Here is a 19,198-nt window from a genome sequence, read left to right on the forward strand (position 1 = left end):
ATATGTTTGAATTATTTATTGGGATCCCCTTTTCACAATACGTGCATTTTCTCGTGCTCTTCTTATTTCTTTTTCCCATGGATACTCGTCTCTGCGGTAGACCTGTCATTTTTCCAGAATGCTTACTAGACAAACACTGCCTTTGAACATGCGATTGAGTCAGCCTGTTTCAAAGAATATTACACAGAGCAAATCAAAGGAAACACAATTCCTGCTCAATTTTAATAACATTTTTGCTTTATTATAATTATAAAATATGTTCAGTGGCAGTTTCAGAATTAAATGAAAAATTGTACATGACATCTTAGCAGCCATTGGATAATTGAAAAGGAATGTTGGCTGAGTGGATTAGGTTATGAAAGTGAAGATGTCAAAAGAATTTTAGTAAAAAAAAAATCCATTTTTATTTCAGGGAACATAGGGCCAAAGAATCATAAATCTGAAAACAAGGAATCTTAAAGAATTACCTGGGATCACCCTTTAGTATAAAGAAATTAAAAAAAAAAAAAAGAGCTGGGGGTCCCTGGGTGGCTCAGCGGTTTAGCACCTGCCTTCGGCTCAGGATGTGATCCTGGAGACCTGGGATAGGGTCCCACGTTGGGCTCCCTGCATGGAGCCTGCTTCTCCCTCTGCCTGTGTCTCTGCCTCTCTCTCTCTCTCTGTCTCTCATGAATAAATAAATAAAATCTTAAAAAAAAGAGTTAATAGTTTCAGATGTTTAGAGACAAAATAAAAATCAGATGCCTGATTAATTTCCTACTTGAATCTGAAAAGGATTAGTCTTGTGGTCAGCTAGAATATTAATGAGTAGAGAAAAATTCTCTTCAAATCATGGTTAAAAAACTATACATATTCAGTTACTAAATTATAGTTTTTATTGCTCAAGGTATTTATTTGTTTTATGGCATTTTATGTGAGAGTCCTTATTTCTTCCATAACAAATGCAGCAAGTTGACTGTGATATTAATATTAGTGATGCAGTATTGGAGGTTTAATGAGATCACCTGGCCTGAAGTTTAGTTTTATAAAAGCTAAACAAAATCAACTCTAAAATAAAACCCTACAAAAGCACGTTGATTTTATTAATCTATACATATTAAGTCACTTGCGAGTTCCACATTACCAACAGAGTCACCTTATTAAGACTTCCTTTTAAGGATACCAAAATCTTTCAATTAAGGTGATCAATTAAAAATGCAACAAATTAGCATATTCTTAGTGGTCATTTTACAATTAGAAATAAACAGTTTACTTTCTTCGTTGTGGCAAATGTAATCTCTGTGTCTCTTTCTCTCCTGTCCTCTCTCTGTATCTCTATGTTTTCATAATACTTATTTTAACAAAATTTTTCCAATAAGAAAGGTGAATTTTAAATGTTTCCTAATATGAAAACAATCAATTATGATTAAAAATTAAAGACACCAAAAAAGGGCTTATGATATACAAAGGTCAAATATGTTACTGCATTTCATCATTGCAATAAACCAACAAGACATGACTAATTTTCACACCTAAAAGGTAAGAAAACACAGTCATAAAGGAGTTTCCTTTATGACTTTCCTTTCCTAGCTCACTATTATGGAAGTGCAAAGCCCAGGCAGTCAATTCATGTTTTGTGTTTTCACAGTTGATCCTTGAACAACATGGCTTTGAATTGCATGGGTTCGCTTATACACAGACTTTTTTTTTTTACATAAATACAGTACAATATTGTAATACAATATCATATTCCTCATGATTTTCTTAATAGCATTTGTCTTCTCTCTCGCTTCCTTTATTTAGAAGAATAAAGTATATAATACATATAACACACAAAATACGTGTTAATTGACTGTTTATGTTATCAGTAAGGTTTCTGGTCAACAGTATTCTATTGTTGACCAAAACTAATTAGTTTTGGGGATTCAAAAGTTATATGTGGATTTTCAACTAGTGGGGTTGGAATCAGTGTCCCTAACCCCTGAATTGTCCAAAGGTCAACTGTATTTAATTTCTTGTGCTATTACTACCTATGCCAGTAGTTTTCAATCATTCTAATCTCTGAAACAATGTTATTAAAATTTACTGCATCCGTGGCGGTGGCAGCTCAGTGATGAGACAACCATTGAGGGTGGCAAAATGGTGCCCTGGAGAAAGAAGCCTAGAAGAGCAGTCCTGTAATGTATCCAGTCAGCTGCATGGTGCTGGCTGAGCTGAGTCAAACTATTCTTTCTATATGACATATACATATATTTGTTTATAAAATAATCATTTGCCCTGGAAAAAGCAACAATGCAGTTTCAAGCTTTAGTGTTAAGTGTTGAGATGTTTTCTAAGCTCTGGCATGAATTAGTGTTCTAGACTGCTTTGCACAGCTTGCTTATAGTGACTGTGCATATTGTACATCTTTGTACAGAGACATCTTGGCATCTTGGCACCTCATCCCAACAAATCACATTTATAGAATGTAATGCGGTTCTAAGTGGCTTGAAATGTGCAGAATGTTTTGAAAGTGTTTTATTAAGAGTCACACAAAAATAAATGTATTAAAATTAAAAATAAAATAAAATAAAATAAAATAAAATAAAATAAAATAAAATAAAATAAAATAAAATAAAATTTACTGCATCCATCGAGAACTTTGGTTTATGTAAGATATATTATAGAATTTAAAATTGAGAATAAATTTAAATAGTCATTTAAATAATTCTATTCAGTCATTTAAAAATAACAGTAATCCATTGCATGTTAACAAAAATAATATGTTGTCTAGACACTTAACTATGTTTCCCCAAACAAAATATTAGTGAGAAGGGGCATTTTTTTACATTTTTACAAATTTCTTTGCTGTCTGGCTTAAAGGAAGATAGCTGGACTCTCATACATGCTTCTTCATTCAATAGATTGCAATATGAAAAAAACAGGTTGTAATATGTTGTTTTGATTAATGTATATATTAAATAAAATCTGGTATTTAATTTCCTAGTTAGCTAATTTTGATATGTGTACATAATAACCCCAAGACAATAGTAGTTTCAATAAATTTTGTTTTCTGTACACTAATGAAAGAATGAGTAAAAAGGAAACTATGTTAATGTTATTATGAAAATAATTTGCTCATCTTTCTATTGGATTGTCCATCTTAGCCTCATTTATGTGTAAATGTTCTGTATGTATCCTGAAAGCCTATTGTCTCCATCTCAGGAGTTTCAGATCACATTTTGGGAAACCTTAACTGTTGACATGAAATAATCTTTGTGAATGTGATTTTTAATGCCTGTATAATATTCTATCTTAAGAATAAGTCTTAATCTTGGTAACCTTCATTCATTACTTACAGTACCAGTCTTATTTTTATAAGTAATTCCATAAATCTTTACTCACATTTCTAATAATAAGTTTAGGTAAGATTCTTTTAAAATAGTGTTGAGAATGGATCTTTTCAAGGCATTTAATGCATATTGTCAAGTTACTCTCATATCTATTACAAAGAATGTTGTTATGAGCATTCTTGCCCAGGTGACTGTAGGTATGCATTTCTGTTAAATATTGCAGAACTGTGGAATGGTGATGGAATTGATCTGCATATGTTAAACATTAGTAGCTGCTGCCCAAGAGCTTCCAGAACAGTCTTCAAATTATACCCTCATCAGTGTTGTATGAGAGTCCTGGTTACATTACCTTCTTCCCACTGCTTGTTAAGTTTTTAGTTTTTTCCATCTTAGCCAAAATGTGGCTCTGTAATGGTATTTTACCAATACAATATTTATTTCCTTAATGACAAACAGATGAACAAGTGAACACAGTGGTGATTTTTTATATTTTCATTGTGAGATATTTGTTTGAGTTCTGTCTATCCTTCTATTGGATGGTCTATCTTATACTTATTCACTTTTAAGAGTTGTTTGTGTATTCTAGAGTCCCTTACTGCTTGTATGTATTAAAAATATTTTCTCTCCCTGTGATGGTTGCCTTTTCAGTATCTAATCTCTTTTGATATGATACATTTTAATACACTTCAGTTTATTTTTTTCTTTTACAGTTAGTTATTTTATATTTTTTTAAGAAATCTGCCCCAACGTCAGTCATAATGATGTTCTTTTATGTTTTCTGCTAAATGATTCTTTATTTTAAAGGTCATTATTTAAATTTAGATACTGGGCAGCCCAGGTGGCTCAGTGGTTTAGCGCCACCTTCAGCCCAGGGCCTGATCCTGGAGACCCAGATCCGGATCGAGACCCAGGATCCAGTCCCACGTCGGGCTCCCTGCATGAGGCTTGCTTCTCCCTCTGCCTGTGTCTCTGCTTCTCCCGCTCTCTCTCTCTCTGTCTCTCATGAATAAATAAATAAAAATCTTTTTTAAAAATTCAGATACCACCTGAAATTTAATTTTGTGTATTGTCTGAAATAGGATGTGAAATACGTTTTTTTTTCATAAGAGAATATGGTTACACAGCAACACTCATTCTCTACTACAATGTAGAGAATGTAGCTTTATAATTCATGTAGCTTTATAATAAGCCTTCATTTTTGGAATGTATGTTTTCTAAATTTATTCTTTGAGACAATCCTTGCTAATCTTGTGCCTTTTCATTTCCACAATAATTTTGGTATCATTATACCATTTCTAAATGGTCATTTTCTACAAAAAAGAAAAAAAAAACAGTTGCATGGATTTTGTTTGACATTGAAATTAATTAATAGATCATTTTGGAGATAATTGACATTTTTCCAATATTGAATCAGAATACATGAATATGCAATTGAGAAATATTGCAACAGTTTTGTCCTAGTATTTGATATTGTTGAAGCAATACTACTGGCATATCTTTGAAATGTATGTTTTCCAAATATATGTTGCTAATATATAAAATGTAATTGATTTTTTTTAGTGACCTTTTGGCCAATAGCCTTATAAAGTCTGCATACTTATTTTAAACAGTTTGTAGATTATTTTGAATGTTCTAGAAAAATAATCATGTTGCTTGCAAATAACACCAGGCTTATTTCCATCTTCAAAATCCATATAGGTTTTTAAAAATTTTTACCTCATAGCGAAGGCTATGTACTTCAATAAGCACTTTATTGAACAAGATTCCTTTATTCTTCCTGATCTCAAGGGTGGGAAAGATAAATATTTTACTATGGATATTAATGCTTTTTCAGTAGTTATTCTTTCTCAAGTAATACAGTACTCACATATTCCTGGTTTAATAATACTTTTTAATCAAGAAAAGGTATTTAATTTTTTAATGCTTTCTCTGAATTTACTTAGATAATAATTTAACCATTCTTCTTTTTATGTTTAATGTAGTAAAAGAAACATTGATTAATAATCAAATGTTACCCAGTTTTAAAGGCTTGGAATAAATCCCACTTTGTTGTGATGTATCATTCTTTATATGTATATGGGATTTGATTTTCTGATATTTTTTAATTATTGAGTGAAATTGGTCTGTAATTTTATTTTCTTATGCTGTGCTTATCATATTCTAGAATAGAGATTATGCTAGAGGCATAAAAAGATATAGAAATATTTCTACTATTTATAGTAATTCAGAGTAAATAAATTGAATCCAATTGCTTGATCTTAATATTTGGTTCATTTGTATTCATACTGATTTTTTTGGTAGCCAGAAACACAAAGTATAGTCTTTAACACAGAATCTAAGACAAATTAAGTAGAAAAAATAAAATGGAAGTGGTTTAGAAGACCTGGACCACATGGTCAATACAAAAGAGCTTATGTTATATATTGTACCCTAGGCCCCAAAAATACAGAGAAAAGCTTATTCGTTTGTCAAATGGTCAACCAACATAGACAATAGGCTTGGCAATAAAAAATCCAAAATAATAAAATAACAAAATTCCATGCCAAGGCAATAAAATTGAAAGGTAATAAATGCAAAAAGCACAATTCTGTAAGATAATTTTACTTTTTAAAAATATTTTATTTACTTATTCATGAGAGACACAGAGATATAGGCAGAAAGAGAAGCAGGCTCCATGCAGGGAGCCCAAATTGGGACTTGATCCTGTGACTCTGGGATCATGCCCTGAGCCAAAGGCAGATACTTAACCACTGAGCCATGCAGGTGCTCCTATAAGATAATTTTAAAATATAATTTAAACCAACTTTTACTTTAAAGGAATACAAAACTGACACCGTGACTAAACAATCTGAAGTAGGGATAGTCTTGTGGGACTGTGCCCTTAAACCTGGGAAGCTGTACACTAATTTCCAGTAGTTGGGGGTCAGAACTGAAGTAATTTGTAAAACACCCAGTTGGTGTCCACAGAGATTGGAGAAACAGTGGTGTCAGGAGTTGAAAACACTTTTTGAAATCTAACTCTAAAATCTACAAAAAGCACAAGGGAAATAAAAAGGGGTAACTATATAAAAATAAAACTTAGTTAATTAGAAAACAAAAAAGTTAGTAGAATGAAGCAAAAATTCAAAAATGTTTTATTTTAAACTCAACAGAATATATAAACTTTAACTTAACTGATAGAAAGATATGGAAAAACAAATACACTATAAAAAACAACAAGTGACAGGGACACCTGGGTGGCTCAGTAATTGAGCATCTGTCTTTGGCTCAGGGCATGATCCTGTAGTCATGGGATTGAGTCCCGCATCAGACTTCCTGCATGTGACCTGCTTCTGCCTCTGCCTATGTCTCTGCTTCTCTCTCTCTCTCTCTCTCTCTCATGAATAAATAAATACAAAAGCTTTTATTTACTTTTATTTATTTATTTTATATATTTTTATAAAAATGAATTTATATATTTTATAAATATATTTATATATTTTATTTATTTTTATTTATTTATTCATGAGAGAACACAGTGAGGGAGAGAAAGAGAGAGAGAGAGAGAGAGAGAGAGGCAGAGGGAGAAGCAGGCTCCATACAAGGGGCCTGATGTGGGACTCAATCCTGGGACTCCAGAATCAGGCCCTAGGCCGAAGGCAGGTGCTAAACCCCTGAGTTACCCAGTTATCCCTAAATAAAAGCTTAAAAGAAAGAAATAACAAGTAACAAATAAATACCAAATTAAGGAAATCTCAGATTTTAAAATATCATGAGAGACTTCTTTTTATGACAAGATGTAAATCTTTTTAAAACCTAGGTAAACTGGAACGTTTCCAATATAAATGTTATTTACCCATTTTGGCCCAAATAGAAAAAGAAATCCAAACTGGAAAAGTATAATAGAAACATAAAAAGTATTTAAAGAGTGTTATTAAGGTTTAAAACAACAACACAACAACAAAAATATATTCTCAGTTATATCCATTTTTGATCAATTTTTACTTCATCTACTTTGAAGCTTTATTGGTAGGTGTGTGTGCATGGACCATTGTTTTATATTGACTTTGTTGAATGTTTATCATTATTTGATATCCAATTTTATCCATAACATTGTTTGTTAGAAACCTATTTTATTTAATATTAATATAATCTAACTTTCTTGCATAGAGTATCTTTCTCCATTCTATTTTTATCTATATTTAAATAGATATTTATTTACTTATTTATTTAAAGTAGATATCTTACAAAAACCATATACACTTCTTAGTTTTTATGAAATATATTTTTTTTTCTTTTTACTTGGTATGTATAAATCATTTACCTTTAATGTGATTCTTATTGTTGGGTTAAATTCTACCCAAGCTGCTAGGTTATATTTTCTATTTTTTCCTTTCTTTTTTGTTTCCTTTTTCTTCTTTTATACCTGCTTTAGGGTTACATAATTTTAAAAAATTATTCCATTTTATCTTCACTTGTGTCTTATTTATTACACTGTCCTTTAGATATTTTAGTGATTATACTTGCATTTATATTATAAATCTGTCAGGTTATCACAATATACCTTCAAATACTACCACAATGCTTCATCTATAGCTTATGCAATTTATAATTTACCCTCAGTTTTTATTTTCCCTTCATTCCTTTTTTAAAATCTTTCTTTTCCTTTCATTTCTTTTTAAATTTTTTATTTATTTATTTGTTTGTTTATTTATTTTATTTATTTATTTAACAGACAGAGCATAAGCAGAAGGCAAGGGAGAAGCAGACTCCCCACTGAGCAAAGAGCACAAGGTGGCACACATCCTAGGACTTGGAGATCATGATCTGACCCCAAGGCAGATGCTAAACCAACTGAGCCACCCAGATACCCCTATTTTTTAATTTAAATTCAGTTAGCTAACATATAGTTTCAGATATAGATTTCCTAAAACATGTTTTTGTTAGATATAGAATTCTTGTTTGAGTTTCTTTGAGCATTTTTTTAAAAATGACATTCCATTGTCCTCTGGTTTGCATGGTTTCTAATGAGAAGTCTGTTGTAATTCCTGTTTTGAACTCTGTATGAAATGTGTCTTCACTAGTTGTCTTAAAGATTTTCTGCATGTTCATGTTGTATTTTCCTTTTGAGTGTATAGTTTGATATCTTTTATTTTGATTAAAAAATAATCAACAGGGATCCCTGGGTGGCGCAGCGGTTTGGCGCCTGCCTTTGGCCCAGGGCGCGATCCTGGAGATCTGGGATCGAATCCCACGTCAGGCTCCCGGTACATGGAGCCTGCTTCTCCCTCTGCCTGTGTCTCTGCCTCTCTCTCTCTCTCTCTCTGTGACTATCATAAATAAATAAAAACGTAAAAAAAAAAAATAATCAACAATTATTTTTTTCAGATATTTCTCCTGCTCCTTTCTCTGTCTTTGGTCTTTCTGGTATTTCAATTATACACATGTTAGATCCTTTATATCATTTCACACATCTACCATACACTTCTATATTTTTATTTTTTTCTTTTAAATTACATAATTATTATTGACCTATCTTCAGGTCACCAATTCTCTCTTAAAATATATCAACTTTTATAATAAACTCATCAAGGCAGTTTTACATGTTTGTTACTGTATTCTATTAAATTATTTGTTATGGTTTCATCTCTGTTTTTAATGAAAATTATCATTTGTTTATGTTATTCTTCTTTCCCACTAGACCAGGGGTGGCAAACTGTAGCCCATCAGCTGGTTGCCTATTTTGATAAATGAGGTTTTATTGGAATATAGCCATGTTCATCTATCTATGCATCATCTATGGCTGCTTTTGAGCTAAAATGGCAGAGTTAAATAATTGTGTTGTAGGTTGGATATTATATGAGTGAGTGCATACACACACTCCTACTTATATACAACATACAATAATGGAAAAAATTAAGAGACCCAAATGGTACAAAACTTGAATTTCATATTTTAATTTAGGATTAAACTGAAACAAATAATAGCAGTCTAACATGTGAATAATAGCTATCTGGGGGACTAGTAAAAATGTATGTCTTTAAGGATATTTTCAGCAAAATATCTCAATATATAAGTAGGTCTTCTATTAAGACCTAAATTATATCTCCAAAAATAATCATTCTTAAGGAAATGTTATTATTCTAGTCATCTGTGAAAAAGTGGCCTTTGATATACCAAATGACTAGCAAATGGGACAACTTGTAATGGGGATGCACAATGTTAATATTTTAAGACTGTATTATAAGATCTGATGAATGATAGATCATTTATTGAAATATGAGTAGTATGCTGTAAGACATGCTTCATTATTTTACATGAATAAATTCTAAAAGATGTGGAAAAGGGGATTTTCAGTGCTTTTCTTTCTAAATGACATATTTTGTTTGCTTATATTTTCTCTTGGCAATGAGTGCAGCTTATTTATTTCATGGGGTTAGTGGGTAGGTTGCTGAAATTTCCCCCAAACAGTTATGCTCAATGGAATTATATAAGAATAGAAATATATCTCTCCCTATCTTCCTAATAACTGTGATTATACCTCTTTGTTTAATTCCTAGCTCTTTTTTGAATACGGGTTAGTAGGGCACAAACTTTAAAAGAACAAGAGAGGTTAGACTGATTTACAGTAGAAAAGGCCCTGAAATAGTCTTACATCTAATAGCGATTGGATAGACCATGTATGGAAGGCAGAACTGAGAGTATAGGTTCTCCTGAGCTGAGTGGACTGCAGGTTTTCTGAGGAAGAAAGATGTATGGGAGAGACTCATGAACAATTTTTAGGAGAATTCAGAGAGATTCAGGTGAATAAAAATAATTTTAGGTCTTTCTGCTGAGTGTCATGAATTGTAATTTTGTTTTGGCACTTCTTTGTAGGGTGGCCATGAACATTTAAGTTGCTATTTGATTATTTTACTGTGTATCCAGCTGGTTTTTTTGTTTGTTAGTTTGATTTTGGAACACAGTACCATTTTGAGAAAAGTTACAAGGTAATCCAGCTTTATTCAGGTTGCAGGAAGTTCCTCCTAGATTCTGAGTACAGGTTATTTGGTCTATATTCACAGCATTCTGAGTTCTCATTTTATTTTGTGTCTTCATTCATCTTTTAATGAGAATTAGGGAGAGGCTGTTTCAGGAACTGCTGCTTTTCAAACACAATATTAACTTGTTCTTCCCTAGCCTAGATTTTTCTTACAATTTAAACCATAATCACAAAAATCACAGCTCAAAGTCTTTTTGCAAACACTGTTTATTAATTTTCTAGTTACAGAACAGAAACATTAAAGCCATTTTAAACAGAGATTTTGATCATTGTTTTCTCAAAGCAACTAAAATAAATCTCACTGAGGTCTGACTGCTTGTGTTTTGCAGATATCCCCTTCATAAATCACTGAGATTTGTAATACTTACTCAAATCCATCATTTGACCTTTCTGCCATATATAACATGACAACAAAAATGATTCCCCAAAGAGAAGAATATTCTTATTAAACGCTGTACCCTGTTGTACCTTTTGATTTTCAAAATCAGTGAATTTTCACTTTAACAAGAAGTTAATGCTTGAAAATGGCAGAAACGACCTTTGTTGTCATGCATGAATCTCCATGCAAAGGACAAACAAGTGTTTTATCATAAACAAATCCCAGAATATAGCCACTATCTTAAAAAAAAACTGACAATTAGACAATAATTCAAAGGATTTGATTTTAAGTACCTGGTGTAGAGCAGATTAAGAGAACATTGTGTATGTATTCCAGGAGAAAACCAATTAAGTGAACTATATAATGAGCAGTGATGTTGTGTCACATCTGCCAGCAAAGCCAATCAACTTAATCTATTATAGACTAGTATGCTTCTATTCAGTATTCTATGTGTATGCCTTAAAACAACAAATCATGTGCACATTACAGACGCTGGTGATGTTTCAAAGCAATAGTTATCAGAACCAAAGTTCTTTCTAAATCAAACTATTAATTGTTAGCCCTTGGGATCTTGGGTCTAGTAGGAATATTTTACATGCTATATTTTCTGCATATTTATTCTCATTTTACAGTCCCAAAATTATCTTTCAGTCAATTTGAGGAAATGTTAGAACTTCTCAAAATGTAGAATGAGCTTTGTTGATATTTGCTGAGTTCTCTATTTTGCAAATATTAAGATTCTTTCTGAAAACTAATAATGAAAGCATCAATAGTTTTTCAACCGCTTTTCATGTAATTTAAGTATGTATATTATTTATAGAATCTTGGGGGTACTTTCATTTAAATATATGAATTTACTCAGGGAAAAAAATTACCATTTCTGAGACATTTTTTTATGATTTTGGAAAGAGATATGAGAATTTTATTAATATTCTAAATTATGATTCACAAGCAAGAGTCACAATTCTATCTTTAGGAACCAAAATGATATAAATTGAGGATATTTATAATTAATATTTTAGTTTCCTAGGGACAGGGGGAGAAATGAGAAAGGAAATATATAGCATTCAGCCTTAAAGAGTTTCTTCATTAATGCTTTTGTTCCTCAGGCCTCCCCAGGACCGGGAGCAAATAAATAGATTTGCAACAACTCCAAAAAGGCAAATAAGGGCAAACTAAAATTAGCAAACATTTATTTACACTTCCAACAAATATTTGTTGAGTGCTTTCTGCACTCTCAGCACAATGCTAAAATAACAGATGAATTTGCAACGTAACCAAAACTAACAACCCTTCCACTTGCTGTATGATTCTGGTTTAGTCCCTTAGTCTAAGCCTCATTTTGCTGGATCAAATAACACAAACCAAACAGAATTTTCACTGTATTTATTTTACATTCTTGCATGATGGAAATATTTCTTTAAAAATATTATTACTAATGTATTATTTATTATTATTTCATTCATATTTAAATATGTTTATATTAAATTTATATCGGTTTCTCCTCACACATTCTCTCTGTTTCTTACATATGTAACATGTCTAATTTCACTCCTTCATATGTTAACATTTTTATTTACTAAAATAGTTATCAATATTTATATTTCATTCTTGTTGAGTATAGCCATTTTTTCTGTTAATATTCAAATATACAAAACATAACATGTATACTCCATATGGATTCTACTTCTCCATACCATAGTAATTCTACACAACATACAGAAAGGAACAAATTAAAGTCTGAATGAATAAACTGATCATTGTTGTGGGATTTTTTTCAGTGAACTGGGGAGTATCCCAGTAGGCACCAGTCAAATAAATGCTGAAAGCATTAAAAGTATGTAATATTTTGAGTAGCTACATTTGTAACTTTGAGAAAAGTATCCAGCAGGAAATAACATTCAAAAGCATACAAGACTTCTCCATGAAGATAATCTTATTCTTTCCATAAATATGTGACAAATAACACAAAAAAGTGTTGACCGGGGCACCTGGGTGGCTCAGTCAGTTAAGCATCTGCCTTCAGCTCAGATCATGATTCTGGAGTCCTGGGATTGAGCCCTGTGTCAGGCTCCCTGTTCAGCGGGGAGCCTGCTTCTCCCTCTCCGTCTCACTTATGCGCTCTGTCACTATTTCTGTCTCTCAAATAAATAAAATCTTTCAAAAAATGTGATCAAATTTTTATTTTAAATATTACTATTATTAGCTACTTTTCCTTGATTTTTCTATGGAGGCACTTTACATGCAACACTGAACTCATTAATAAAAATGGTATTTTTTAGGATTTACTAGATTTTTATGAAGTTCTAAAATCAGTGGAATATTTAATAACTTTTAAATTTTATAAATAATAAAGTCAATTTCAGAGCTTGGAAACACTTTATCACATGGGGTATATTATTAATATGTTTTCATATCATATTCTTCTATAACATTTTCAGTAGCTTCCTTATGTTTTAAAGTGCTATGACTGGACGCAGAGGCTCTTTTTATTTCCTATTTCAGTCTATAGTAAACATCCCTGGTATTGGCATCTTTGCATACATAATTTATATTTTCCCAAGGAAATATTTTTTAAAGAGTAATTGCAGGGCCGGATTTATTTGGTGCATCACCACACTGTACATATTGCTTTACCACATTACTGTCTCAAACCATCTTTCCATGCTAACATACTAATAATCTCATTGTTTTTAGATGACACATCTTTGATTATCTCTGTAATGGAAGATCTTTCTAAGTTTACTGGTTATCTATATTTCTTTTTCTATGAGCTACATGTTCAAGTTTTCTTGTGGTTTTATTTATTGATTAATTTGCAAGCAACTTTTATAAATGAAGACTACCAATACTTTATCCTGTATTTTATACATATACACTTCAGTAAATAATATTTTATGACCACTTGTTACATTTTCAAAACAAAAAGTATTTGAAACTATCTTGCTTACACTTGAAATGTTATCCAGCTAAAATCACCAAAGTTTTGAGAATTAAGAACAATCCCATATAACATATGTCATTTATATTTATTATAGCTATCTTGTTTAATTTACCTCATCTTAAAATGCTTCATGTATATGTTTTCAAAAAGAAAATATACTTTGTATATATATTTCAACCTGTTATAATATTATTGCATCTCATATATCATTTTTATAATTTAGTACCTTAGAGATAGTATTTTGAGGTGCAAGAATTGTCTGTATTTGTCAGTTGTATCAATCATGCTGCATGTTTCATGATCACCATGTTCTTAGCAATAAAACTAAAGAGTAAAACTCTTCTATTTTTTAAATTTTTATTTAAATTCCAGTTATTTAACATACAGTGCAATATTAGTAAAGATGAGTAAATTTAAGGAAGAGAAGTTTTGAATGAAATAGTCACTTGTATGGCCAATCACCACCCGAGTGACAATTTGTGTGTGGGACTGATGGTACACAAACAGACTGAAGGGTCTTATCACCTGGGGAATCCCTGGTCTCAACTTTGGGGGAGCCAGCGCCAAGAACACATGATGGAGAAGCTGGGCTCCGGTGCTCAGAGGATGGACGGGGATGTCGGCAAGGACATTTAAGAGGGACAGAGTTGGAAGTCAGGAAATCATAGGCTGGCACCATATAGACAAACTCCACCTCTGACTTAGATTGATGAGCCTAGGCTGGGGATGGCACTATCACTGCCCAGAGCCCTGGAGCATCTCCTGTCCACTAGTCAAGTCTGACTCCTTCTCACACATCCTCAGTGTTGTCCTCAGTATCTTCTTGTTTACTTCCATGTACTCAGATGTCTGAGATCAAGGCAGTAGCAGATTCAGAGTCTGGTGAAAGCATGCTTCCTGATTCCTCGAAGGCTGTCTTCAGTTTGTGACCTGACATGACAAACTGGGCCAAGGAGCTCTCTGAGTGTCTTTTACTAGAGCATGAATCCATTCAAAAGGACTCCAGCCTCACGACCTAATCATCTTCCAAAAAGCCCATCTGCTAAGACCATCACACTGGGGATTATATTTCAACTTAGGAATTTGGGCGAAATACAAAAATTTTGTTCATAATATTCAGGAAGATTGAAAGAAGAAAATGACCTGAAGGAAGTTACAAATTGCATAGGTAAAATGGTAGATGACGCACGAAATCTTAACCAACTTCAATTCAAGCCTGTAATTTAAAGTTTTCTCTGTGAAATGATCAGTCATTTTAGCTAATCTAGGTCAAATCACCAAAATATCATATACATTGGTTCAGGACACAGAAACCAGGACCTGGGTTCCAATCTCACTGTAAAACATGCATGATGCGCACCCAGGACCACCATGACCATTTTAGCCTACCCCTCCCATCTCTGCCCATCCAAAGGGAAGAGAATGTTTCCACACTATTGTTGCTATCTCAAGGAAACAGAGACACTACAACCTGCTGCTTTAAGTCATTAGCCCATCTTTTAGAAGCACATAAGGCCACCTCTGTGCCTTCTAGCTGTTCAGTCCCTTTTTGACAGAAACAGTGTCATTTGGCTTCAGCGTGAGCTCTGCATGAAAGCTGCAAGTGAATTGGAGCCTGAACAATGTTGCTTTGCTTATATCCTTCCGGTAGACAGTGCTCAAGCAGGCTCGGGAGGCACTGGGGATGTCCCCTTGCTGTGGGATGCCGGGGCTGGCACATCCTTCCTGGAATCACTTCATCTTAGGCTCATTCCATTTAGAGGAGATAGCCCTGTTCTTCTTAAGACTCAAACTGTACAGTGTCCTTGTATAGCACCCTCTCTCCGCTAGCAGCAGAGTCTAGCCTGTCAGTGCTAGGAAATCTAGTGATAGAAACAATCACTAGATGCATCCATCCTCCTCTGAAGATTCCTTCTGTTTTTTCCTGTCTGCCCTTCCTTTCTGTTAACTGGAATTCTTCTCGTCGACTGTTTTCTGTCAGACCTGCTTACCTTTCACTTTGTTTGATTGAAATGAGGACTGGTGAATAGGGCCTTTCCAATCTCCTGTGTGTGTTACTGCTTCTCTGTCAACATTAGAACTTAACAGAAATCGGGAAGTGGCTCGTAGCTGGCAGGACAGAGCAACATGAGCCATATTTCTTTGTTATTTGTGCTTAATAAATTGTTGGCAGTTTTGTCTGCTTTCTGCTTCTTGGCAGGATTTGGCCTCTCTTCCCTTGGCAGTATTCCTTCATTTTTGAACACTCAGGGAAATTTATGTAGAGAGCTTTGAAATCATGCATTTTTAGACCAACGGATGGAAGACTCACCAGCTAACCCTGTCCCATCAAGCAGCCCAGAAGGGCAGCCTTTGCTGTAATCGGCAGTCACTGAAGTACTGATGGATTCTGAATCTGAGAAGCATGGTGCCTATTTGCAACTTTTACAACATATCCATAAAAGTTTTCAGAAGGAATTTCTGTGGGTACAGAAAGAACCTCAGAAATTCCTCACTGAACCTCACTGTGAATTAATGGGTGATAAGCTCTGATAAAACAAACTGCATTTAATAAAATGCAAATTACACTGAAATGCAGATCTTAGCAACATGTCTCTATGGCAGTGAACTCTATTATTTGTTTGATTCAGCTTTAACTCATGAAAAGACACTAGAAGAGGCTGCTCCCAGCACTGCAAGCATTAGCATAGCAGGGTGACCAGCTGCTTTACCTTTGTGCTGGCAGCATGTTTCAGCTCACACAGAGCACAAGCTATGACACCATGAGTTGAGGGAATTTGATTTAACAATACTACCATGTACATAAAAGGAAATTCGGCCTGGACAGTGGTATCTGCTCAATCTGGCCCACATCTCATTTGATTAACAGAAATTTAGGGGAAAAGTATTTTAAAACTTGTGAAAAAATCCATTAAAATGGAAAGTCAATCACCAGTGTGTTTTACGGTCAGCCCACCCTAGACTAATGACAGTGCCCCTCCGAGCTATACTTACACATTCTTTATCGCGAACGTTGCGATCCTCAAGTACCTGGATTGTGTGCAGCTTCAAAAGAATCAATATTACCATTTAAAATATGCATTAGAAAGCTTTGGAAGATACATAACACGTTGTTAAGAATATTTATCTCTGAGTTGTGGGATTGTTCTCTTTCTTGTTACTTGGTATGTGATTCTTTTACAATTTGAAAAACATCGTGTGATTTTTAAGAAAGCAGAGAAATATTGGTGTCTTTTTCCAAGTGGAATTAACGGCCATAAAAATTGGGATCAAATATGTGTGCAAGAATTTTCCTGACAATTCAGCAAGTTTTGAGTTAAATAGTCAAGTTTCATAATTGAAAATACATTTAGCACTTATGTTACTGTGGGTGTCCAAAACTCTGCTACACTAAGTCAATGAAGTCTCTACACTGAAGATTGGTGAATCTGCTCAACAGATTTGTCTGACTTCCTCTTTTAATGGCCCATGAGTGAAAAATGGTCTTTTACATTTCAAATGGTTATATTTTATCTTTTTTATTTTATTTTATATTCAAATGGTTATATTTTAAATGGTTATATAAACACCTACACAATACTCTAAATTTTTTGCCAGTAAAACCTAAAACACTTATTATCTGAGCCTGCAAGCAAAACATTCACTGGCCCTGATCTAAACAGACAATAGTCCAGATTCAAGTAAGTTTGGGAAATAGGTTAAAATTGAAAAAGTTTGTCTCATGCAGCCCTGCCAACACTTTAATGTGCTATTAGTATTACAGCTATAGCTAAATTATAACTTTAACTACAGATATGCCACCCCCACAAAGTATGTGACCATGGAAAAATTATGTTCTGACATAACTTTTGATATATTCCAGGTCTTGGCTCCACAGAAAACTACTTGCTATAAAGTTTGCATATAAAGTGCATGTTATTCAACTAAGGGAAGCTTTCTCTGTACCCTAGTAGGAATCCATAGAGATTATTTATCATGTTCAAGGCCTGCATGCAGGTCTTGGTAAAAAAAAAAAAAAAAAATGGTGTACAAAATGTCACCTCTGCCTGCTAGTAGTTTGCAATCATTTTGAAAAGTATAAGAGAACTGTTGTTTGCATACGTGTAGAATGGCATCCTCTCAAAGATCTAGGTAATAATAGTAGAAGTTATGAATTAAACGTAGATTTATTATTTCTTTCCTAGCACACAGTCTGTGGGAAGAAGGATCAAGCATAGTAGTGCTCTTTTTTATAAGGAAAGGAAGTCAGACTTGTTTTTAAGAACTGCTTGTCTTTATCCACAGGATTGGTAACCAGACTTTTTACTTTGTCCATCAGGTTACAAATAACTATAAAACTCTTTTTGTATATTTTACATGGCAGAGCTTTAAAAGGGAAGAGAATGCAAAATAGCTGGAGGAAGACACAGGAAGAGAAAGAGCTGGAAAGTGGGTGTTGAAGCCCATGACACTTTTTAAGATGTTCTAGGTGCAGTGAACCTAGACACTCAGCCAAGGGGGAGCAGCACAGGAGAATTTGGGGGCTGGCTAGCTAGGTAAGCCCTGCACCAACATCATAGCCAAACTCAGGTTCCACTTGCCCTGGGTGTGGGGATAGTGCTTGGCCTGTTGATTAGAACTCATTTAATCTGTTGTGTCCAACACACAAATAGAATCAATGTCATGCACAGACTTGACACATTGTTGCCTGGAAGGGGTCAGGAAGACAACACAAAGTCAGGAGATTTTTTTTCAGGTTCCAAAAACCTGAACTCTGTGAGGCTGGTTTTATTACACCCACTTACCAGAAATAAAAGTGATATTTTGAAAGATGTGTTGCCTTGACCTAGAACATAGGCAATTCCTCTGACTCAAAATGTTCAATCACTCAGCTTACAGAACTCCTCAGATCCCTCAAAGGGCATCTGAGTCCTCCCTGGAGGCAGCCTGCAGGTTCCTGGTCTCCCTGTTCAGAAATCCAAAAAAGCTTGGTTTTTACCTTTAGGTAGCTCCAAAACAAGAACACAATCCTATGGAACATTCTCTAGAATAGATCACATATGGGATCACAAGTACAAAAAAATCAGCCCGCAACAAGTATAAAAAGATCAAGATCATACCATGGGTATTTTCAGATCACAACACTAAGAAACTTGAAGTCAACCACAAGAAAAAATATGGGAAGACCACAGTTAAAGAACCCACTAAATAATGAATGGGTTAACCAGGAAATTAAAGATGAAAAATTTTATTTTTATTTTATTTTATTTTATTTTATTTTATTTTATTTTATTTTCAAATGGTTATGTTTTAAATACACGGAGCCAAATGAAAATGAAAACACAGCAGTCCAAAAACCTTTGGGATATAAAAAGGTAATGCTAAGAAGGAAGTATATTGCAATACAAGCCTTATCCAAAAAGCAAGAAAAATCTCAAAAACACAACCTAATCTTACACCTAAAGGAACTAGAAAAGAAACAGCAAATAAGCTTTAAGCCAGCAGAAGAAAGGGAATAATAAAGATTAGAGTAGAAATAAATGATATAGAAACAAACAAGCAAA

This window comes from Canis lupus, chromosome 1 (assembly GCF_011100685.1).
Source record: "Canis lupus familiaris isolate Mischka breed German Shepherd chromosome 1, alternate assembly UU_Cfam_GSD_1.0, whole genome shotgun sequence".
Lineage (NCBI taxonomy): Eukaryota > Metazoa > Chordata > Mammalia > Carnivora > Canidae > Canis > Canis lupus.